This window comes from Molossus molossus, unplaced genomic scaffold, assembly GCF_014108415.1.
Source record: "Molossus molossus isolate mMolMol1 unplaced genomic scaffold, mMolMol1.p scaffold_m16_p_10, whole genome shotgun sequence".
Taxonomy (NCBI): Eukaryota; Metazoa; Chordata; class Mammalia; order Chiroptera; family Molossidae; genus Molossus; species Molossus molossus.
Genome location: NW_023425345.1, coordinates 85,229,324 through 85,253,681, shown reverse-complemented (window position 1 = coordinate 85,253,681; position 24,358 = coordinate 85,229,324).

The following is a 24,358-nucleotide window of genomic DNA, read 5'->3' as shown; positions in this document are numbered from 1 at the left end:
GCTTTAAAAACAAGGTAAAAACTGAATTGTAATAGAAGCAGCATTAACACCAGGGCCTCGCAGTGTGCTAAACACCATCCAGGACCCTTGACAATGGATACCTCCTTTAATGCCTGCAGCCACCTCATTGACTGTCCCCATTGTATAGATGAGAGAATTGAAGCTCACAGAAGTGATTTAACCTGTCCAAAGCCACTCAGCTAGCAATTGGAGGGGCTGGCACTGGACGTCAGGATGCTGATTTCAGCCTATCGATAGACTTGCCAAAGGGTTTAGCCATCCTGTGAGTACTAATGGTACTCTAACCCTGAGATCCCGCTCTCTCTGAGAAGGGCTTAATGGGTAGATTGTAAACTATAGTGCTACACAATGGGAACAATTTTGAGGTTCAATTTGTGCAGTGTTTCTGTTTGGGATAGATTAGGGAATCATGATATCAATTTACTCTCTGCTGTGTTTTTAATTAGACAAGAAGAAGGAAGAAAATGAAAAGTAGTTGGAGGGAAACGGTTAGAACTAATAATAAAAAAAAATGGGCTTGATGTGGGTTTAAAGGAGGCTCGGTCACAGATGTATTCAATTGGGCAAGTCCCTGTTTCATGTCCATTCAAGCACGGGCAGGTGTCCTTTTTTCATGTGTTACAGAAGGCTGGAGGCCGTCTGCCTTGTGCCAAGAAAAAAAAAAAGGCGGCTAAATATTTTAATATTTCCTGCCTATAAACTGCTCCCTGTTTTATTACTTCAAATGCACTGGGTTTAAAAGGAGGTGTGAAAGACTCCCGCTCCATCAATAAAAGGCTGCAGCTGTTCGAGGATTGTGATGCTACGTGTTTCTCAAAGGCAGGTTTCATTCTGAGCACCTCGGCCCGCGGACTGCTGATTTATGATGGTCCTGAAACTGATACAGAAGCCGGCGGCAAACACTTACAGCGCCTCCAGAATGTATCGGGGCAGAATACAGACAAGGAGTTCTTTTTTTTTTTCTTTCTTTCTTTTTTTTTTTAGTGATTAATTTTTGTTACAGATGATTCTCCTTTTTTCCCCCACTGATTCCCCCCTCCCTCTCCCCTCCCTGCCCGCTCCCCAGACTGTTGTCCATGTCCACTGTTCATGCATACATGCGCACAAGTTCTGTGGTTCATCCCTCCCCCACCTCCCCACTCCTTAGGGGATTGTCAGTCTGTACCCTGCTTCCGCGTCTCTGGGACTACCCCACTCCTCAAACTGTTATGTTCACTATATTGCACAAATAAGTGAGATCATATGAAATTTGACTTTCTCTGCTTGGCTTGTTTCACTTAGGATGATACTTTCCAGGTCCCTCCATGTAGTCTCAAAGGATAAGAGGTCTTTCTTTCTTACAGCTGCATAGTACTCCATTGTGTATATGTATCACAGCTTTTTGATCCATTCGTCTACTGATGGGCACTTGGGCTGTTTCCAGATCTTAGCGATTGTAAATAGTGCTGCTACAAAGATGGGGGTACATATATTCTTTCTGATTGGTGTTTCAGGCTTCAGACAAGGAGTTCTTTTCCTAGGGGAAAACGTAAAGGACTAAGAGGGAGAACTAGGGAGGCAGCAGTTCAGAAGTTAGGGAGCAAAGCACTGGAGCCAACATCTTTCCCTGGAGTCGGTGGCACCTTTCTTGTGGTTTGTTCGTGGGATTTTTGTTCCTGGTAAATAGGAGGGATTTAGTGATTTCTTTGAGTCTTTGAGGATTTCAAATGGAGACGTGACCTAAAGTTCAAAGGTAAAAGCCAAGATGTGGTTTTATCTTTTCTTACCATCAACTGCAAGGGACCAAAGTGCTCTTTTGCAAAGGTCTTAAATGTTACTTTTGAAAAAAATGTTCATTACTGGCTGGTTTGGCTCAGCAGTTAGAGCATCAGCCTGCGGAACCAGAGAGACCTGGGTTCGGTTCCCGCTAAGGGCACGTACCTCGGTTGTCGTTTGTCCCCGGCCCCGGTTGGGGTCGTGTGGGTGGCGACCAGTCGATGTGTCTCTCTCACATCGATGTTTCTCTCTCTCTCTCTCTCCCCCAATCCCACTCTATCTGAGGATAAATGCAAAACTGTCCTTGGGTAAGGATAAAATAAAAAAAAAGAAATGAAAAATGTTCACTTTTCCTTTTCAGGGATGGTGTGTAACAGAAATCCAAGGGTGAGGGATGGTGGAGCTTCAGTTCAACCCAGAAAATGCCTGTTGAGAGCGACTACATGCCAGTTTCTGCTTGGTGCTGGGGAGGGTGGGAGAAGGCCACTGCCCTCGCCTGTAGCCTTAGGTGGGCAACGGGGCCTTCCGTGTGGACAGGCTGAAATCTGTTTTAACGTTCTGGAAAGACGCTTCCTACATTTCAGTCAGTTCATGCCACTTTTTTAGGTTTGGCTGTGATCTATCTATCTATCTATCTATCTATCTATCTAATTTAGCCTACAGTTTATTTAAATAAATTCAGCCTCATCTTAAGCAATAATATCTGTGAAATCACAGGTCCGGTGTGCTAGTTAAACTTTTTCAAATGCACCTTCAAATAAATAAAACAACAATATCCTATCTGAAACCATTAGGTCCAGAAGTATTTAGACATTGAGAACATTTTTGGATTTTACAAAGGTAATAAGATGCATGTTCTCTATATTATCTAATACCACCGCGGGGGGGTGCGCAACATCCTATAACCAAACAACATTTCCACAGTGAGGCACAGGAATATTTGCACTGGGTAGATTGGCTGCCTCCTGCATGCCCTCCACTGGGGATCGGGCTCACAACCTGGGCATGTGCCCTGACCGGGAATTGAACCGGCAACCTCTTGGTGCGTGCGTCAACGCTCAACCACTGAGCCACACCAGTCGGGTAGAAAACATTTTTAAACTGAAATATAACACACATTGAATAAGAACTTAATGAACACTGGATCTAAGGACAGTCCAATGGGTGAGATTTTATATATATATGTGTGTATATATATACACACACACACATACACGCACATCTAGAATCTTCCTCTCCTCACTTCCTAGTCAATGCTCCTCCCTGTTCCAAAAATCATGATAACCCCTGTTTTGAGACTCTGCATGAGTTCATGTACATGGAGTCAACGTAATTCTTTTCTCTGTGGCATCCTTCGTTTAGCAAAATGTCTCGGAGACTCTTCCATGTTACTGCTTCATCTATAGTTCGCTCCTTTTCTTGTTGCACACTATTTCCGTGTTAACTTTTATAGTCTCTTAGGATGTCACATGTAAAGATTTTAAGTTCACATTTTCTTGGGACTGAAGTGTTAGCTTTCTCATTCCCTTCGAAGATCACACACTGGAACCCTCTACCGGGAACTGTGCCGGCCGCTGGCGTTTTCCGTGCTCACCCCACTGGCACCCCGTCAGCTGACTGAGACAGCACGACTCACACTGGGGTGCTCTGTACACAGTGGGGACAGCCACTTCCCATCTTGTTTTTGCCTCTTTGGTGAGGGGCTGCAAGCTGCTAGCTTCATCAAATAACAGCAATTTTTTTTTAAATTTAATTTTTGGGTAGTATAAAACTTAGAAAATTAAAAGCCTATACTGTTATAAAGCTGGACTAGAAGACATGAAGGACTCTTTACAATAAATTTGATACTAGATTTGGGGTGGTGCGTTATGTTCAGGCCAGTTGTTTGTGGAAGGGGTGAGCAGGGAAGAGTGGGGTGCAAACACGGACGGCTTGTTAAGCTTGCTCTCGAGTCTCTCCACGGTCTGGCTTCATTTAGAACACGAGTTGGTATGAATTACTGGAACACGAGAAGCACTTGTTCTCAAAATACAAAAACACATTCCAGAAGAAAACAGGAAGAACTGTCAGACTTTTGTCACTTTACATTGATACGGAGAATTGAGAGCTGAGTGACCCAAGACAAGTTGGAAGCTAATTTGCTTGGGTTCTCTAAATGGATTGCACTGTGTTCTTGACTCAAACCCTGAGCACTGACTATAGAAATGCTCACAAATCATTTTTTTTATCCTCACCCGAGGACATTTTTTTGTTCCGATTGAGCGGGAGGGAGGGAGAGGAAGAGAGAGAGAGAGAGAAACATCTACATGAAAGGTACACATTGAGTGGCTGCCACCCACACGACCCAACCAGGGCCAGCAACCAAGGTACATGCCCTTAGCAGGAACCGAACCCAGGTCTCTCTGGACCACAGACTGATGCTCTAACTGCTGAGCCAAACCGGCCAGGGCATGCTCACCAATCTTAAAAAGATATATCAGAGGGGCTAAAAACATTTAGAGCTCTTGTACATACATTTCATCCACATTATCTCATGAGAGGCAAAATAGCAAAATAACCTGTGGGTTTTGACATCAGAGAGACTTGGGTTTAAAATCCTGTCTCTGATATCACCTCACACCTGTCAGAATGGCTATCATCAATAAACCAACAAAACAAGTTAGTGAGAACGTGGAGAAAAGGGAACCCTCATGCACTGTTGGTGGGAATGCAGATTGGTGCAGCCACTATAAAAACTGTATGGAGGGTCCTCAAAAAATTAAAAATAGATCTTTATGACTCAGCAATCCCACTTCTGGGTATACATCCAAAGAAACCCAAAACACTAATTTGAAAGACTATATGCATCCCTATGTCCGTTGCAGTGTTATTTACAATAGACACGCTATGGGAGAAGCTCAAGTGTCTATCAACAGAAGAGTGGACAAAAACGCTGTGGTGTGCCCGGCCGGTGTGGCTCAGTGGACTGGATGTTGCCCCAAGGGCTGAGAGGTCCTGGTTTGATTCCTGGTCAGGGCACATGCCTGGGTTTCAGACACATCCCTGGTAGGGGGCGTGCAGGAGGCAGCCAATCGATGTTTCTCTCTCTCCCTTCCTCTCGCTCTAAAAAATCAATAAAAACATAGTTTTTTAAAAAAGGAGTGGTACCTTTAAATGATGGAATATTACTTGGCCATAAAAAGAACAAAGGTATGCTAAGAGAAAAAAGTCAGACAGAGAAAGACAAATATTACATGAGTTCACTTACATGTGGAATCTAAAGAACAAAACAAACGGAATTAAACAAACGGAATTACAGCGTCAGACCCCAGACTGAAGGGTCTTAGGTTCGATTCCGGTCAGGCTACATAGCTGGGTTGCAAGTTCAACCCTGGGGCCATTTGGGGGGCAACCAATCGATGTGTGTCTCTCACATTGATGTTTCTCTCTCTCTTTTCCTTCCCCCTTCCCTCCTTTCCATTCTCTCTCTCAAAAAAAAGAAAAAAATCAATGGAAAAATATTCTCGGGTGAAGATTAACCAAAATATAAAAATAAAAATTCTGTCTGTCATTGACTAGCTGTGCAATTAGAGTTAAGTGCATTAAGTACACTTGATTTTGCCTGTTTGTTTTTTTTTTCTTTACAAGCAGCAGCATCATAAGTGAACCATCACAGAAAGGACTATGCCAGTGCATTTTAAAGTAGGAGCTAAAGATGATTAAAGAGCCTTTCATGTCATAATACAAGAAGGCCCGGCTCTCAGAAAACTGGCTGAGCCAGCATGTTTCGACAACATCTTTATTTAGGGGCTAAGGTGTGTTATGAATCATGAACTTTCTCCAGATCTTTTTTTGGCTGACAGTTGCCAGGGAATTTTTTTTTTAAAATTATCTTTATTGTTGAAAGTATTACAGATGTCCCCCTCTTCCCTCCCATTGACCCCCTCTTCCCTGCCTCCACCCCTCCCCTGTCTTCCCCGCACTATTATCTGTGTCCATTGGTTATGCATTTATGCATGCAAGTTCTTTGGAAGGTCTACCATACTTAGTGAGGATGATTTTCCCAAGAACTCAGCAAAATACCAACAGAGCTAGCCACATGATTGTGTTTCCTGATTATTATTCTTTTGGTGGAGTACGAGGGTAGTTCATATAGAGTTAATTGTCTGAGAGATTGAGTTTATTTTTCCCCAAAGAGAGAAAGGGGTGAAGCAAGGAAACCCAAGTGAGTATTCATTACATGTAATTGAAAACTAATCATCTCTTCGTGGATAACTACTGTCCAGAAGAAAACCAGCCAAACCACTTAAAACCATCCACAAAGCCCACTGGCCGGTTGGGAAAGTAATGCTGAAAAATATTTTTATGCTTAATTTATTTGATTATACCTTGTTTTCTAGACTGCCTGATGATTAGTGCAGGTTCAAACCCAGGATTTATTTTTTCCCCCAAAATTATTTTCCTCTGCTCCCTTGTACAAATCTAAGAACTTTTATCACAAGTAGTATATACCAAAGGCTTCAAAGGGAGACATTACTGAATCCGAAAAAAAATGAGCTTGACCTCAGTCTTTGTCAGCCCTGGTCTGGAAAGGCAGGTAAGAAAATACCAATTTGATTTTAGGGACACTGCTCAGAGTCAAGGGAGACAGGTTTCCCCATAAAATTTTCTCTTTGTCCTGATAACTAAGGAAAAAAAAAAATATATATATATATATTTTTTCCTGCAAAGGTGATTAAAATTCTAGGTTTTCATAAAAAAATGTGGAGAAATTTGAGATCTAACAAAATGTTTTTTGCTTTGGAGAGCAGTGATCCCCTTACCCCCAAATATGTGGTGACTGAATCTTAATTTCCGATTCTATTTCTCTACTGGAAAACCACTTGATGATAAATTCGGCAACTACTTATGGACAAGTTGTCCCAGCACCGTGCTCGCTGCCCCACGTATAAGATGGATGTTACATTCAAGTCTTCTGTTGCTGAATCTCACCTTCTGAATTTCGCTTCCTTGAAGCACACCGTATCTGAGCCAACAAAAATTATGTTCAAAAACAGAGATCAAGGTGAAGGCATGACCTCATCGTCCGACTTTAAAGCTGCGCGGGTGACCTCTCTTTGGAGATGTGCAAACGGTGGTTATTTGGTTTCACCGGAGGCATAGTTCCTTTCTCTTTTAAAGACATACAACACTATTGTTTTTGCTGGTGAAAGAATGAGTTGGGTCCTGGGGTTTTCATGACCAAATTAAGTAACCCAGGGCCTCGGTGCTAACAATGAAAGTGAGATTCCCTTTCACGGAAGGGCTGGCCCCTCGAAGTTGATGATTCTGGTCTGGCTGATCCGACAGGTTTTGATTTCTCAAAGCGTTGAGTACTGTGAGTCAGAGGGAGAGGAAGAGAGAGGGAGGAGGTGAGCTCACAGCAGGGAGGTTGGTATTAGAGGAGAAGGGAGGGATGTTTTTGGACCCAAACCAGAGCAAGGAGTGGCTGCTATTGCAGCGAGAAAATATGAGCACCGTGGGGGCGTGGCTGTCTGGGGAGTCGACCTCAGGGCTTCCAGGAGAAGCTTCCACGGGAGCCAAGGCCTGGTGAGCCGTCTGCAGAGAAAGCTGTTTCTGGAGCCTTTTCCGCTCTTTGCCTTTCTCTGCCTGGAAACTGGACTTGAGAGGTGGCAGTTTCCCCCCCGCCCTTGACTCACCTACACCACACTTCCTTTCCTGCAAAAGCTGTCTAAAGTGAGAGCACACGGGTGAACTCGGTTCAGCAGTCAAAGGAGCAGAGAGTGTTCCCCGGTGGGCCCGGGGTGGACGCCGCCCCTCCCACCCCTTCCTCCCACCTCCAGTTGGCCATGGTTCCTTCTCTGAGGACGAAACGCGTTTGCTAGATTTGTTCATCAAATAAAACGACCCTGGGCTGAGATTGTATTTCTCTATCCCATCCTTAATGGAAGGACTCTGAGGTGGTCTATATTAATTAAGACCATTCACATAACAGAAATAAAACCTGAGCTCACTTAGGCGAAAGGATGTGACTGGGTCTCCGGGATCACTGGAAACGGGGATCCAGATCCCTTCGGCTCTCCCTCCCAGCCTTCATCTCGACTGCGTCCAGGTTTTCCCACAGGCCTCGTCCGCAGGCTCACCATGTGCTCAGACTCCCGCCTAAGCCTGGACACCAGAGGGGGATGTCCCCGTCCTGCAGGTCCCACGATGTGGAAGCGGAGGGACGGTCACAGGCAGCCTTGTTGACCAGCGGTCTGGGTGGTTGTGATCGGTAGCTCTCACCTGGACCCCGTGGCGGAGGAGGATCTCCCCAAAGAAGACGGAAACTGGAGTGAGGGTGGGTGGGGCTTTTCAAAGGAGAGAGGCGCTGGGGAATCAAAGCTGTGTCCTCATGACAGGACATAAAACAGAATCCCGGCGCCCTGGCCGGTTTGGCTCAGCGCTTGGAGTGTCGGCCTGCGGACCAGAGTCCCGGGTTCATTCCCGCTAGGGGCACGTGCCACAAACACAGACAGACTTGAAGATATCAGAAGTGAACTTCCCATTGAGGCTGGGTCTGGGAAATTCCTAATTAAACCTTCATTAACAATATCGATGGTCTAAATGTATGACGCGATCTCTTTAAACTTTTCGTCTTCATGGGGGAGTGAATACAGAGCGCTGGACGTTCATTTCACGACGAGAGGAAGAGCAAAGAAAAACGGGTGGTCTCTCTCACTTTCCTGCCTCACACCTGAGTCCCAAAGCAAAAATCATGTGGCTGCTTTCTTTCGAAAGACAGGGAAGCTCTTGGGTGACTCAGTGCATTTAGGTTAAATCCAAAGGTGTCTAAATGCCCAGAAAAGGAGAATCTTTCAGCCTCATGGCTCTGGATTTTATGAAAATGGCTTTACTCCTAGAGGTGCCAATCACTTAGGACTTCTGTAGAATTTGAACAAATCTAATCACTTTTTGGGGTGCCTAAAACTGTGTCTACAAATGGGCAGCACAGCACTGCATTGCATTGCTTCCTCTAAATGTTTACTATTTGTCCTCTCTACAATCTTTATATATATATATTTATTTTTAATTCTCACCTGAGGGGATATATATATATATATATATATATATATATATATATTTATCTTCAGATACAGTGGGAGGGAGGGAGAGAGAGAAATATCATTGTGAGAGGGACGCATCGACTGGTTGCCTCCTGCATGACCCCAACCAGGGCTGGGGGCAAACCACAACTGAGGTACATGCCCTTGAACGGAATCAAACCCACGACTCATTGGTCCATGGGCTGATGCTCTAACCACTGAGAAAAATCGGCCAGGGCCAATCTTTATATGTTTTAATAAATAAGTTTTGCCTAAAAAGGAAGTATTCCCCAATTAGTTCCATTAATAAAAAAAAAAAAAGAAAAACAGGTGTTGCCATGTCCAGGTTTTTAAGTGAAAGTAGAAGGCTAGATCGAAGGACAGAGGAACATTATTTGAAGCAGCAAATTGATTATTGAAAATGTCCAGGTCCAAGAGTAAAAGCAGTCTTGGGGTCCTTTGGGAAAGACTCTGGGCTCGGATGAAAAAATGGAGCACCAGTGTTTGAAATGCGCCGGTACAGCCAGGGCCCGGGAGCACTGCCGAATCCAGGTGATGTGTGTGCACGCTGCTCATAGGTGCCTGTGCGCACCTCATCTTTGACCCAGGCCTGATGGGGGCTCCAAGTGGGATGTGCAGTGGAGAAGCACAGTCGACATGGAAGGACAAGTAAATCCTCATCCCATGCTGGTACCATGAAGGGTCTGGTTGCCTGAGCCTTCTCAAATTTAGGACAAAGTGGTTGGCAAATTGGGAGGCGCTCCTTAGAGTTATAGGACCTGTGGGTTTAGGGGGGAGGACATAGCCATAAAAGTCATGAATATCTTAGCTGTGAATGGTTTCTTTACTATAAGCTTGTTTAACTAACTGGTTCATTGAACAGTGTACTTGGAATATAGGCATCCGTTGAATTTTTCTGCTTTAAGCACCTTTCATAATCCAGTAGGGGTTTTAATGTAAAACTACTAATAGAAAAGAATTAATTGAGAAAAATGAAATGTGCACGAAGAGAATGAATATGGACTTGATCAGTTCCCTTGGGCGCAGACGCAGTCAGTGCAGGTGGGACTAAGCACGATCGGGGGTCATCTCCCCATTGCTCTGCCCCGGGACAGGAGTTAAATCATGAGTCAGGTTTGCCTAGAGTAATGTCTCTTTTCTGTCGGGGGGTTACTTTTCCTTTGATGACTCCATAGTAAATACGCAATATTTTGCAGTGACACCTTAGTCAATTCCGCAGGCTTTAAAGCAGAGCATTATTCTACTCCCCCTACTGAAAACAACTCCAACTCCAGTGCCACAGCCTTCCTATTCTGTTCTCAGTGGCTGTTCTATACATTTATGCAAAATGAGTTGAATGTGTTCACACATATACACAAGTCTTCAGAAACTGACCCGAGCGTCCTCTTCCAGCTTCGTTTGCAGTCAGTCCACTCCATCGCTGAAGGTTCTGGTCACCCTGGGTTACGGACTGTCACACCAGGACATTTCATGTTCGCATTCCTGCTCTTCTTAGCTTTGCATTTCTTGTCAGCCTGGTGAGTTTTTCTATATCCCTCTAAGCCCAGGTTAATGAATGCTTTCTCTGTGAAATCTCCCTGATGGCTCCCAACATCCCTCTGGCTAAATTCTGTATAAACCTTAGGATATCCTACTACGTGCTGTTGATAATAATGTAGTGAAGTTGAATTTTGGTCCAAAATACTGCAACCACTGTATTTTCTTGACTACGATAGCCTCTAACACATCTTTATTTTTTATTTCATAGTATGTTGTACCTTCTAACACACTATATAATTCACTCTCTTATTTTGTTAATTGTGTATTGCTATCTCAGTGTAGACTGTAAGCTTCTGAGGACTAGGTATTTGACTGTTTATCTCTAGCACCTGATACATCATAAATATTTATAAGTAAATGAATGAATTTGACCCTTACTGGGACGAGGGTCTCTCCTGGGTTTGGCGTCCCCAGGGGAAGGATTGCAACATGCAATGGTGGTATGTTTTCGGGTCATCAGTCATCCCTAGAACTTCGAAGTGCCCCAGTTGGCATGGCTTCTTCACGATGCTGCTGCTTTAGCTTTGCTTTCACGTACAGGGGTCCTGGGTGTGGTCGGAGCCCCTGACTGAAGGCTCAGCCTCCCCACATGTTCCTCACAACCCCAAAGTCTGGCTGACTCCCCGGGGAACCGCACTGAGGAGTATGCTGGTCCCTACTCCCTCTGAGCTGGTGACACCTGCCTCTTTCCAGTGTGAAGGACTCGGTGTCCCCTACCACCGCCCTCGGGACACCCCTCTCCCTCTGAAAAGTCCGTCATGTCCACTTGAGTGAATGTAGGCTTTCCCAAACAGCAGGAAGTGGCTTCATCTTCCAGCAGCTTCTTTCTTTTTTTTTTTCTGAAGGAAACTGTGGAATGAGAACCAGAGACTCCAACTGTACCGCTTTGAAACAGGGCAGGGAGGGGCCTGCTCTCACTCTCCACGCACAGCGCTGGAGTTTTCATTTTACTGCTCTTTGCCAATCATGGGGTATTAGCACTACGGCAATCCTTGTGTGCCTGCAGGAAATCCTACTTTTTCATGGCGGATTATGCTTTTAATACATCTTTGAATTTAATTTAGGAGTTTTGCATTCATGCTTATTACTGAGATTTGTCAGTAGCAGTAGTGTGTGTGTGTGTGTGTGTGTGTGTGGTTTGTGTGGTTTTAGTGTCAGGATTATGCCAGCTTTGTAAAGTAAATGAGAAGGATTTGTGTTTTTAAAAATATATCCTGACATTGTTTGTATAGTGGCAAGTATCTATTTCTCAAAGGAACACAATCATATAATAGATTAACTCTGTAGAATTTAAAAAAAAATATTTTTGAGAAATGTTCTAATTTATTTCGGGTCTATTAAATCTATTTAGGATGTTTGTAAGCTTTCCTTTACCATTAGATTGAAATTGTGTATTTCATTGACATGTTAAAATTTAAAACATTGAGTGTCACATAGAATTATTTCTAGAGAATGCTCTCCTTTGGAGTTCTCCAGATGATGTTGCTTTGTCTTATTTTTGTACTAATTTATAGATTTTTAACTTTTTATTTTTCTTTTTTCACCCTGTAATAGAGAAAAGTCTCTTTTGTTAACACAGTATTTGTGATCGGACAGGGTTTGTTGATGGTCTTTGGCTTTGTGCTAGACTCACTGACACTGCTGGTGCTGGATGAGTTCTCTCCTCAGATCTCAATTGGAGAATAATGTAATTATCTTGGGTAATGGGCAGGCAAGCCTTCTTGCCCATGTCTCACCGTCAACAAGACATTCATCTTGGGCAGCTCTGTGCACATACAAGGGGTCTGGTCTTACCCCTGCTTCTTCCTCTCCTAGTCTCCGAACAAGCTTTCCCAGCATGCCTCCTGAAAAACACCTGTTACGTCGGACATTGAAAGTTATGGAAGAAGATTTTTATCTGGGTAAAAGGATTTAGTCAATGATGGATAAAAATGTAAACGTAATCATTTCATGCAGAATATCTCACACTTGTTACATCTACTGTGAGCATCCAAGGAGGAGCTATGCATCCCTTCCTCCAATTCTTTGTTCATAGAACCTTCTGGAAAGCCATGCCTTGGTGCTGCTCTTCTGTGAACCTTATTTTGGGAGCTGCTTGGGAAGGGAAGAGAGTCCTTGGAAATCTACAATACCAAGAACAAATGTCTGGAATGTTTTCTGTACAAATTTTGCTTTTTTAGTGTGTTCAGCTATTTTTCTCTTGGAGTGAGTCTCCAAATGATGGTGGGATGGTAGGAGGTGAAGAGCTGATGAAATTGAACTGCATTGACAAGCCCTGCAGGCATGGGGTATCAGGGGAGAGTGAAGAGGGGGGAGGAAGGACAGAGAGGACTGCTGGGGACTCCTACTATTTTTCCCCCTGTCATTTTTTTTTTTTTTTTGGTATTTTTCTTCAACAGATGAAGCAAGAAGCAGGCTTTTAAATTTCTTAAAATCCAGTTCCCTTGTTAGACATCATAGAAACTTCCAACAGAGTCTTGTGATAGGCTGCCAGTTTCAGTTTTTGGATATAAGATAGCTTTTGTCTTTGGTCATCTTCTGTGTCATCCTTCATATTTGAGTGGGGAGTTAAGGTTGACTGCAAAAACCCAATGGGCATCTATTTTCTCCATCAATAGTTATTCAAGTCCTGTGAATTCGTGTTTGTTGTCTGTAACATTTTTATTCAGAAACCCGAAGGCTCAGATAGAGGATAAACAGTGAAGAGAAAGGTCAACGTCCTCCCACCTCTGGCAGAATTCCTGCACCTTTCCTACATTTTTGGTAAGGATGCTTTCTCAACTGGACTTGTATTTTCATTTATTTTGCCCTTCTTGAAAACTCCCTAGGTAATGTCTTTTAAAAAGGCCACAACTGCTGCAAACAGGCAGCTGTGATTGCCTGCTCGTTCCAGGGTTCTGAGCCGTCCACTTCTACAGGCAGTCCCTGGCTGAACTGTCTTTTGCTCTCAGCATCAGACTAAACACCACAAAGCGACCATTGCCAGCAAACTGTCAACCCATCGTCACCAAACACCTTGCTTGGTCCTGTCGAACACCTGAAAAACAGAGAGAAACTCCCAGAGTTTCACACCAGCACCACTCCAAGTGTGGCCGTCAGACTGGACTCGTTGTTACTCATCTGCAATAAAACAGGCTTGGGAATTGAAAGCAAGCATTCAGAGACGTCCACAGCAATTTAACATTGCCCGCCGCCAAGTGTGGGATCCGCGGACTTGTCTCTGGAACATAAATCCGTTGGGTTGGATGTTGTTGGACTCAGGTGGTGGGTGGCATGTGACATGAGCTGTGTCCTAGACATGTCCTGGTAATCTGATACATAGACTGAGAAGCCCGGGTTTAAAGAGCCCAGTAGCTTTCCCTACCTTCTAAGCTCTGCTGGATGCCGTATGACCTTTGGTCTCTTCCCTGCCTACTGTCAGTTGACTAGAGACATTTTCCCAGCCTCCTCTGCCCCTTTCACAGTAATGGCCCACGATCCAAATCCAAATCCTCAAGGTCTGCAAAGGACCCATTCAGAAGGTGAAGCAGGGCTTTCTTCTCCCAGTGTTTCCTCTAAGACTTTTTCCTAATGACAGCGACAGAACGTTACATTACATGTGTTCGCTAGCTCACCTGTAGTTCAGGTTGTGTCCAAGAGACTTGAGCATGAATTAAAGCCTCTCACTCAATGTCACAGACATGCCAAGCCTGTCTCTGGGTTGCATTTAAATCAGGAGGCCATGCTGTTCAGCTGCGGTCCAACATGACATGGCATAAGCCAGGTTCCAGAGATGTGATGAGTTATTTAGCACCATCTGCTAAAATTTTATACTTGTGGAACAACTAAAATGGACTTCCTTTCCTGAAATTAAAGGATTTATTTTTTTAAGTCCCCAGTAGTACATCTGATATGCGATACTTTGTGTGTGTTGTGCCCTAAACAGTAAGCTGATGCATCCAATGAATTCACCTGAAGAAAACCTGTGCTCTGTGTGCATGTGTGTGTGCGTGTGCACGTGTGCTCGCCATGTGTATTAGATCAACCAGCATCAACGAATATGGTCTGTAATGCCCGATTTTTGTTGACTCTAAGTGCTGAATTGAAGGGCAGGCCGTAACATTCTTAAGAAACTCCGGTATTAAGTAGAATCTGTGTCAAGCTCTTAAGACAATCCAAAAGGAATAAGTTCTTTCTTCCTGCTCACATATCAAAATCTGGATTTCTGACTAAAACCACTGTTTTCAATATCCAAAATTTTCTTTCTAAGCCTGTCTGCCTCCACTGCTCCTTCCTTGTTCATTTAAGAAACCCCGATAGGGCACGGTTGTGTGCCAAGTACTGTGCTAGATCCAGGCCCGTCTGCAGGGGAGGCCCGTCGGCAGTCAGCCATGAGCGCAGATCGTGAGAAATGCTTTGATGGAAGCACGGATGTAGGAGAGCACAGGGGGATGGGCATTTAAATCAGAAGAAAGGGAATTAGAACAATCCAGTGTTGGTGACATTTGGATTGAAGTTTGAGGAACAGGAAGTAGCAACATAAAGAATTTGTGCTTGTGTGTGCGCCTGCACACATGCGAACATGTGATGCATGTGTGGGAACACGCTCCGTGGAGGAGTCACGGCACACTGGGAGGCACAGAAGCGTGAGTATGGCACACTGAAGCGACTGAATGTCAGAGGCTTCATGCTTCTCTAGGTCTTAAGTGCCACAGAAAGAAATGATTTTATTCAGTAATCTGCACCCGGATACCAATTTTATGACTTTGTGTGTGTGGTTTCCCTGAAGGGAAAGACTTGGCCATGGAACAGCTGTTCCCATTCATTTTCTGTCATTCCCATTGGAGTCACCTGTTGTTACTTTGCCAGTAATTACTGATTGATTTGACAACTCTCTGGCCATGCTGGTGACAGATGACATTTGTGTCACACACAATCAGGGCTCTAAAACTCACCCATGCGCCTTCAGATAATCCTTTAGGACATATTCCTAATCAGTAGAGGTTACAGTGTTTTTTGAGGATAAAGTTGACCCTGGAATTTAAAGCAAATCATATAAATACCTTTTTGTATCAAGGTATTTTAATACTTACACATATTAGAATTGTTGACCGATATCAAATTGAACTGTGAAGTTATAGCATTAAAACTGGTTGAATGTTTATCACGAGTGAAGCTTGTCCCTTCCATAATTAAGGCCTGAGCTAGGAATTCTGGGTAAAGTCCCATTGACGGAACTTAAACATGTAAAGACTTGGTTCACTACCCAGAAACTAAAAACAGACTTGATTTCGGACTTGAAAACAGCAAGACAATAGAAAATTACTTTTATTGAAGACAAATGTGAGTTTCAAAGCAATCTAATCATTTAAAAATCTTCATTAGGTTAGAAGATACTACCTTCGAAATGAAATGAATTCTTACCACTATTGTTTCTTTGACAGTTTAGCTATTTTGTTAGCTTACTGTTGAACTCACTTTCAGTGGTTTGCTTTTTATGTCTCCCTGCGTGTATTTTTCTAGATAAGTACATTTCTCAGGGCAAACACAGTATCACCTCCCCCCCCCCCCCAACTTGATTTAGCTCATGTCTCTCAGCGGGTAGGGGTTCTCTGGTCAACCTTACCCCACAGAGAGGGCATGTTCACTCTGTTTCTCCCAGCCCTCACCCATGATGCTTTTAGGTTGTTCTTTAGCATTTTCACATGGATTTGTATTGATTGAATTAATCTCCTTCCTCCTATATTATTGTTATTATTATTATTGTATTTATTATGTTCAAGGCTTTTTGGTGTAAGAGAGAGGCCATTTAGAGTCTCCCCGTGAAAAGAGATGAATGGAAAGGCAGCTGGAGCATCTTAGAAATGCTTGGAGCAGGGAAAAAAGTACAAGCAGGGCACAGGAAGCCCTGGACTCACATACCAGCACCGAGTGCACCCCCTCCTGTCCCTGAACGACTGGCCTCCGGAGTCTACTTTTTTCTGCCCTTCTGCTCTGTTCTGCTTCTTTGTTTGCCACCTTCTTTGTGGCCGATCTGCTCCTGATCAACTTCTGCCTGGACATAGCTTTTGCTTCAATGAATCCACATCTGACTTCAGTTTGTACCTGTCAGTCTCTCTCCCCCCGGACCCAACCACCTGTCATCTCACGGTCTCGATGGTTAAACCTGATGCTACATTCCTAAGTCAGAGGGCGATGGGTGGTTTCTCCTCAGGGCAGCTGTGTACACAGCAAGTGCAGGATGGGTGTCACTGGGGACAAACAGGACAGATTCTCTGAAGACAGGCTGTGCCCAGCCTTCTCTCAGCACCTCCCAGGCAGGGCTCTCCATCGTCACACGGACCACCTGGCAGATCGTGACCAGCGCAGTGACTCACCACCTCCGGGCTTCAGTGGTCGTCACCGCTTTGTGCTCCTACTTAATGAATCGTTCTTTCTTTCCAAGTGCTTCACTTCTCCAGTCTGCTTGGATGCTAGGGTGGAACCAAGTGCTACGAACCGAATGATCGTTCCCCCCAAATCTGTACGTTGAAGCCCTAAACCCCAATGGGAAGGCATTAGGAGGTGATTAGGTTTAGATGAGGTCATGAAGGTGGAGTCCCCATGGTAATAAGAAGGGACACCAGAGAGTCGGCTTCCTTTCTGTCTCTGTGCTCACACACGGAGGACAGGCCCTGTGAGTACACAGCGAGAAGGTGGCCATCTACAAGCCAGGGTGAGGGTCCCCACCAAGAGCCAACCCCGCCGTCACCTGGACCTTGGACTTCCCAGACTCCAGAGCTGTGAGAAAAGATGTCTGTTGTTTGGGCTGGCAGTCTGTGGTACTTTGTCATAGCATAGTCTGAGGTGACTAAGCCACCAAGCATTGAGAATTTGCATCCATTTTATAGAAAGCCATCAATAGTTAGATAGACGGCTCACTTAGGTCACTCGGCTAGAGCCAGGATTCAAAGCCCGGCCTCGGGCCACCAAACCTTTCACCATAGTTCTCTGTCCCACATTTGCATAAAATCAGGAAACTGGACTCCAGGTACTAAAAGTAAGTTTCCACATGTCAAATCATAGTATTTAATTCAGTGTAGAGAGACCTTAGAAAATGTATTTCAAGTGTATAAATCAATCAAGAAATCTTTTTTTTCTCTTTTATTCTTTTTTTGGCAGAGCTAATGATATATGCAGTCGTCTTAGCCTTTGATATTACTATTATGAAATTAAAGAATAAAGGTCATTTTAATTTTGTTGGTCCTCAGAATGTAATCTGGGTTTTTGCCATGGGCACAGGGGATATAAAACAGTTCGAAAGTCTGCTCATTTTTCCAATCTAACCTATCTTTATTCAAGGTTTTGAGGAATGAGGCGACTTTCAGAATCTCCCTAATTAGCATATAGCTAGATCTGATCATGACAAATTATGGCTTAATCATGTTAGAGAAGCAGCAGAGGAAAGAGCCGCTCTGTGGGGGTCTGGAGAGCAACATTTCAGTGTGGGTCTTAATAACCACCTGACCTTGAGGAAATCCTGTCTGCTCACCCGGCCCCCACTTCCTGACCCATGAGAGGGGATGACCTGCCTCACCACCTCACAAGGATGTTCTGAAGATAAACACGAAATACAGTATGAGAAAGCGCTGTGCCCACTCAAAGGTCATTTAGAAATATAAGCAGGTATCATTCTGTACTTTATGAGCCAGTCGAGATCCAGCCCTGGTTTCATAGACAGGAGAAGTTTCCTCCCAGATCTAATTTTTTTTTGAAGCTTGGCTTTGCCGAGTTAATGACTGCTCTCCTAATAAGGGTCCCTCTGACTGCTCTGGCTTTTGTGAACTTCCCTGCGCTCTGATTCAGAGTCACATGGGAAGGTGCTGGGGCAAAGCCATTGTTCGTGCAGACGGCTCAGCCCGCGTGCACGTCCGGCCATTCTCTGGCCGCAGTCTCCCCGGAGCCGCTTGCCCGCACACACGCTTTGGCAGCCGGTGCGATGTTTTCAGGGGGGATGAGAACACGGCGCAGTATGTAACCTGTCACCTCGAGGAAGAAGCACATCCTGTCCTGAAGCCCTTGCCTCGGAGCGGGCCGAGGAGCGGAGCCGGTGTGTTCAGATCTGACTGGGGCAGGAGCCTGGGATGGGGTCTTAGGGAGCTGTCCCGCCCGGCTGCTGTAGTGACCCCGTGAGAAGCCACCACGCAGAGCTCTGCATGCTGGTACCTTAGGCTTCCAGCCGGGACCCGAGCTCTGCTCCGTGCGCCCACGACGCACAGAAGAGTGCAAACCCGGTGTTTCAAAAATCATTACATGTAAGCGGATACGCTTTGAAGTTTCATCTTCTGTGTCAAGGGATTAAAGCAGCGGGTCGTTGGCTTGCTTTTGCTCAGGTCACTTGGTGTGGCTCTGATGGTTCCAAGTTGTTAGGCTAAACGTCACCTGTTAATTATGATCGAATACTGTCCTTTCTAAGCTTTTGGGATCCAGCCTTTGGAGCCAGGGAATAAAGCGAGATGGGACTTTAGAGAAATGAGGTGTCTTTTATAACCCTAATTTATTCCATTGTCGCTGTTTGAAGCACTATAAACAGTGGAAGAGCCGAAAATAACCTCCTCACATAGACCCTCTCTTGCTTTTTGTGTTATATTTCAATCAAACTCTGGGGTAACAGTAATGGGAGCTGAGAGCTTATTGGTCTCCACCCAGGGACCCCCCAACAAAGTCCCACAGGCAGAACTTCCCAGTGTCGCATCTATTGTGATGTTCTCCTCTCCCCTCCCGTCATCCTAGCCTATAGCCTGGGTTGAATTTAGTGTCAGCCTATAGCCTGGGTTGAATTTAGTGTCAGCCTATAGCCTGGGTTGAATTTAGTGTCAGCCTATAGCCTGGGTTGAATTTAGTGTCAGCCTATAGCCTGGGTTGAATTTAGTGTCAGCCTATAGCCTGGGTTGAATTTAGTTGGCTTAGAGTAGAGCAGTTGGCTTAGGGACAGATAAGACACTGTCCACAGTGGTAACATGCTGTGGTTGTCAGCCAGTTCCCACCCCCAGCCTGGGTGCTGGTAAATGCAGGCCTGAGATTCTAACTCATGGTTCCATTTTCTGTCCCTCAAACAGTGCCTTCCTTTATGAGTCATAGACAAAAATGAAAATTATCTGCAATGGAAAAAAATATTAAATTTGGAACCTCAAGAAATCTTAGCATTCTAGCATTAACAGAAGCAGGATTTTTTTTTTTACTTTTTTTACTCTACGTCCCAGTTTTCATTAGCACCAGATTTCTTTATAATAAGAGGCCTAGCCTGTGGGAAATGTTCTATAATGTGAATGCTACTGTTTTATAGCCAAATGTTTAACGCGGCCAACTCTCTGCAAGATTTATTGCAAGAATCTCTGGGATGCCCCAGCGGTGTCTCACTGGGGAACCGGAACAGGTGCAGTCGGCAACCTTCTCTGTCACTTGGAAATAGTCAGAGAGCAAGTGAACTAACATCAGGCTTGCTGGAGACCAGGCTCATGTTTCAAATGTCAGGTTGGCCAAGTTTTTTTGGTTGTTGCTAATCCTCACCCAAGGATATCATTTCCATTGATTTTTAGAGAAAAGGGAAAAGAGGAAGGGTGTGGAGGGAGAGAAACATCCATGTGAGAGAGACACATTGATTGGTTGCCTCCTGCACATGACCCCACCGGGGCTGGGGATTGAACCTGAGACCCAGTGACATCCCCTTAATCAAGCATCGAACCCACCAGCCTTTGATGTGCCGGCTGACCCTCTAACCACTGAGCCAAACCGTCCAGGGCTGGCAAGGTTTTCTTTAAATTCTAAAATTGTGAGATTGTTGGGAAAATTCAAGAAGCGTTTAGGAGTTATAAGTCAGCTGGCTTAGAGTAGAGCGCTTACCACACAGGGAAGTTGAGGGCAGGGCTGGAAGGCGGGTGGGTTTCTCATTATTAATGCCATGTTCCCCCTAAGTAGGTTATATCACAATCTCTGGCATGCTGATGCGAATTATTACAACACATGAAAAAGCATGTGTGACAATTTAGAGCGGCACAGCGGTAGGGAAATTGATGGTTTTGTGTGAACCCTGAACCTGCCGCCTGCTGGCCCAGTGACTCAGGCAGGTTAAACCTCAGGCATTGTTAGCCTCGGTTTCCTGATCCAGAAAATGGCAATACAATATTTTCCTCAGATGTCTGTGGGGATTAGGTAATAGACTATGTAAATATTAAATATATTAAAGCAGTTCTCACACTGCTTGGCACATGGTAAACAATATATCTAAGCATCATCATTTCTTGCCTGGATGGTTGAAATAGACTCTTCACCAGCCTCCCTGCTTCTGCTCCAGCTCTGCCCCATTCTGTTCTCAACACAGCAGCCGGAATGATCCTGTTATCATGTGAGTTGCATGGAGTCACTTCTCTGCTCGGAACCCTCCAACGGCTCCTCGTTTCACTCAGAGTGAAAGCTCGCATAATGGCCGGCAGGCTTCAATCTCACCTCCTTCTCCTCTCCTTTTGACTTGCACTTGCTTATAGCATTGATTGATTGTCTCCCCCCTGCTAGAAGGTAAGCTCCGAAGGGACAAGGATTTCTTTTTGTCGGCTTTGTTCATAGCTGTATCCCTAATGCCTAGGACAGAGCCTGGCACATGGAAGCCACCGATGAATATTGGTTTAGGTGTTTTTGAAAAGCTGAACAAATGGGAACCATTATTAGCGAATCAATGGGATTCCTCAGTATTAGTGTACGTACATGATTATCCATCCGTTCAACAAATATTAGGTGAGCACATACCGCTAACTAGCATTACGCTAATTCTTGAGGGTAGAGCTGGAAACGAAACAGACATGGTCCTACCCTCTTGGAGCTGGTGGTCTTTGTGCTGCAAGAATTGAATTGCACTGAGTTGACATTTCTAACTGTGAAAAGGTGAAAGATTTTTTTCCACCATAATACTTAAATATGAACTTTATTTGAAGTTTTCAGAATCCTTAAACATTATAGTCTAAAAGTTTAAAAAATATTTTATTTATTTACCATATTATTTTCAAAAAGCATGTAAGGCAGAATTAGAAAATGGTATTTTAACTTTTTTTAAACCTGTGAAAGAAAGATTAAACATCCCCCTAGTGATTGGACGTCAGGTTTTAAGTACTTTTTCTCACCCTAATGATCAAATAGACATCGCATTTAAAATCACATATAATAACTTTTAGATATACTACTAATGCATAGTGACTTACCAAAATGTTACTCAAGCTTCTACTTAATTTTATTTTATTTTTTTATTATCTTTTTTATCCTCACTTGAGGACATTTTTCCATTTTTTGTTCAGATAGAGTGGGTAGGGAGATAGAGAGAGAGAGAAACATCGACATGAAAGAGACACATTGAGTGGCTGCCACCCGCACGACCAACCAGGGCTGGGGACAAACTGCAACCGAGGTACGCGCCCTTAGCGGGAACCGAACCCGGGTCTCTCTGAACCGCAGGCCGATGCTCTAACCGTTGAGCCAAACTGGCTAGGGTGCAAGCTTCTACTTAATTTTAATGTCATATTTAGTTTCATGATCATTTGATGTAGGTTTCTTCACAAAGCAACATTATCTCAGAGTTTGCAATTTTATTAACTTCTTATGATTAGACAAGCTGTTTCAAACTTCCCATTTCATTACTCTGAGCTTAGCTCAAATTTTAAAAGTTATTACCAGATTTAATGTTAATAATTTTTATTCTCTGATTATATGAGAGTGAGCTGTGAAGACTTATTCAATCAGGTAAGTTGGTATCATGTAGGTTTTTAAATGATTCTTGATTAATTCATCCTTTGATTTGAATTTAGTCAAAATAGTCTCTCAGTCACTTAGCAGTTTTGATTTTTAAAATCACCATTCTGACATCCTGGTGCAGAGTATGATTTTAATGAGACTCCTTCATGGTGTATTTTTTTCTGTGAATACATTGCATCGACATGCCCAGGTCACATTGAATTTACCATGTTACATGCTAGGAAGACAAGCTTCACTCATGCAAAGAAATCAGGTTGGGGGCGGGGTTTGAAATACTCCCTTTTCTACTCTCGAGAGGTTCACTCTATTGTAAACTCTAAGATAATGTTACTTTGGGAGAGACCTGGATCAAATGATCACAGGTAATGCTCAAATGGAATTAAAATGAGGTAAAAGGAAGTTCCAGTTGATTGTGATCTGGCCAATCTCAAGGCTATAATGATCAAATGTTCCACATTTACTGGGGTCTCATTTTGTCCTTGCATGCGTATAATAGAAATTAAGGCCTACGTTTAGGAAACATGATAGTTCAATAGCATCTTCTACACATTTTCTTAATAAGTGCACAGCCACATGCACCAAAGAGCAGTGAATAGGAAAACAGTACAAAGTCTAATTTGCTAAAAAAAAACAAATAGTAATGATGAAAATTGATACCAACATTTTGAGCGGTAAGTAAGAAAATAAATTTTCCTATAAGTAAGCTGGAAATATAAAAGACTTAATCAAAAAAAACTTCATTCAGTTCCAAGACCAAGTCTGTGCTTAAATTTGATTTATTCTATTCCTTTAGAAATATAAAACAATTCTTTTTCTCAAAGGGATATTACAAATATTGCCATTCCAAAATAGAACTGCCACAAATATCAGTACTTCTACTTAGAAGATTTTCAGGTTGAAAATAAATGTGAAAAGCGCAAGAGAAGGAAAATTTTTCTCTGGGATGTCTTCTTGAGAAGATCCTAGACAGCCTTAAAATTACATCTACACTGACTGTGGATGTAATGGGTAGGAAATCATAAAGTTCTTCAAAATCTCTTAGTAACTAGTCCTTCAGTTTTATTTATTTATTTTTTTAAATATATTTTTACTGATTTTTTATAGAGAGGAAGGGAGAGAGAGATAGAAGCATCTGTATGAGAGAGAAACATCTTTTGGCTGCCTCCTGCACGCCTCCTGCTAGGGATCGAGCCTGCAACCCATGCATGTGCCCTGACCCGGAATCGAACCGGGACCACTTGGTCAGTCCATGGGATGACACTCAATCCACTGAGCCACACCGGCTGAGCAATTAGTCCCTTAGTTTTAAATAACTCTCATCATAATTTCATTGTATTCAGCAAACATTTGTTGAGAGCTTGGTATGTGGTAGGTGCTTAGACCACAAGGATGAATGTGCCCTGATCCCCGATTCAAGGAATTCACGGCTCATTGAGAGCCAGTGGAAAGGTTATACAAGGAGGAAGCTAAAATTTATTGACCACCAAACCATCTGCTAGACCTTTTGCGAGGCCATTTGCACACTTTATTACTTTAATATTTATGGAGAAGTTATGAGGTAGATATTGTATTGAATAGCCATTTTATCACTTAAGAACTTGAAGGTAAACTAGTGAATATGGTGAGCTAGCATCTAGTGCTAAGCCTATCTGCCTCCAAGATTCTGATTCTTTCTACTCCAGGATGCTGAAAAGAGATGTGTATATACACAGACACAAATAATATATATATTTGTGTGTGCAAACACAAGTGTGTATATATTTATATATTATATATAAACATACATATATAAAACACATTTACATGAGTCATATATAGATACAGGGACATCCTTCATTATCCAAATCAAACTGTATCACAAGCATAACTTATGATACATAAGTGGGAGGGAGGGAGAAAGAGAGAGAGAGAGAAACATTGATGTGATAGAGACACATCGACTGGTTGTCTTCCACAGGACCCGACCAGGGCTGCGGATGGATCACAACCGAGGTCATGACCTTGACCAGAATTAAACCCTGAAACTCATCAGTCCTCAGGCTGACGCCCTTACTGCTGAGCCAAACCAGCCAGGGCTATACATTTATATTTTTAATGTTCATTTTTAAATTATGATTTAATATTTTTAGAGCAATTTTGGATTCATGGAAAATTAAGACAGTACCAAGATTCCTCATATACTCCTTGTCCCCACACATGTT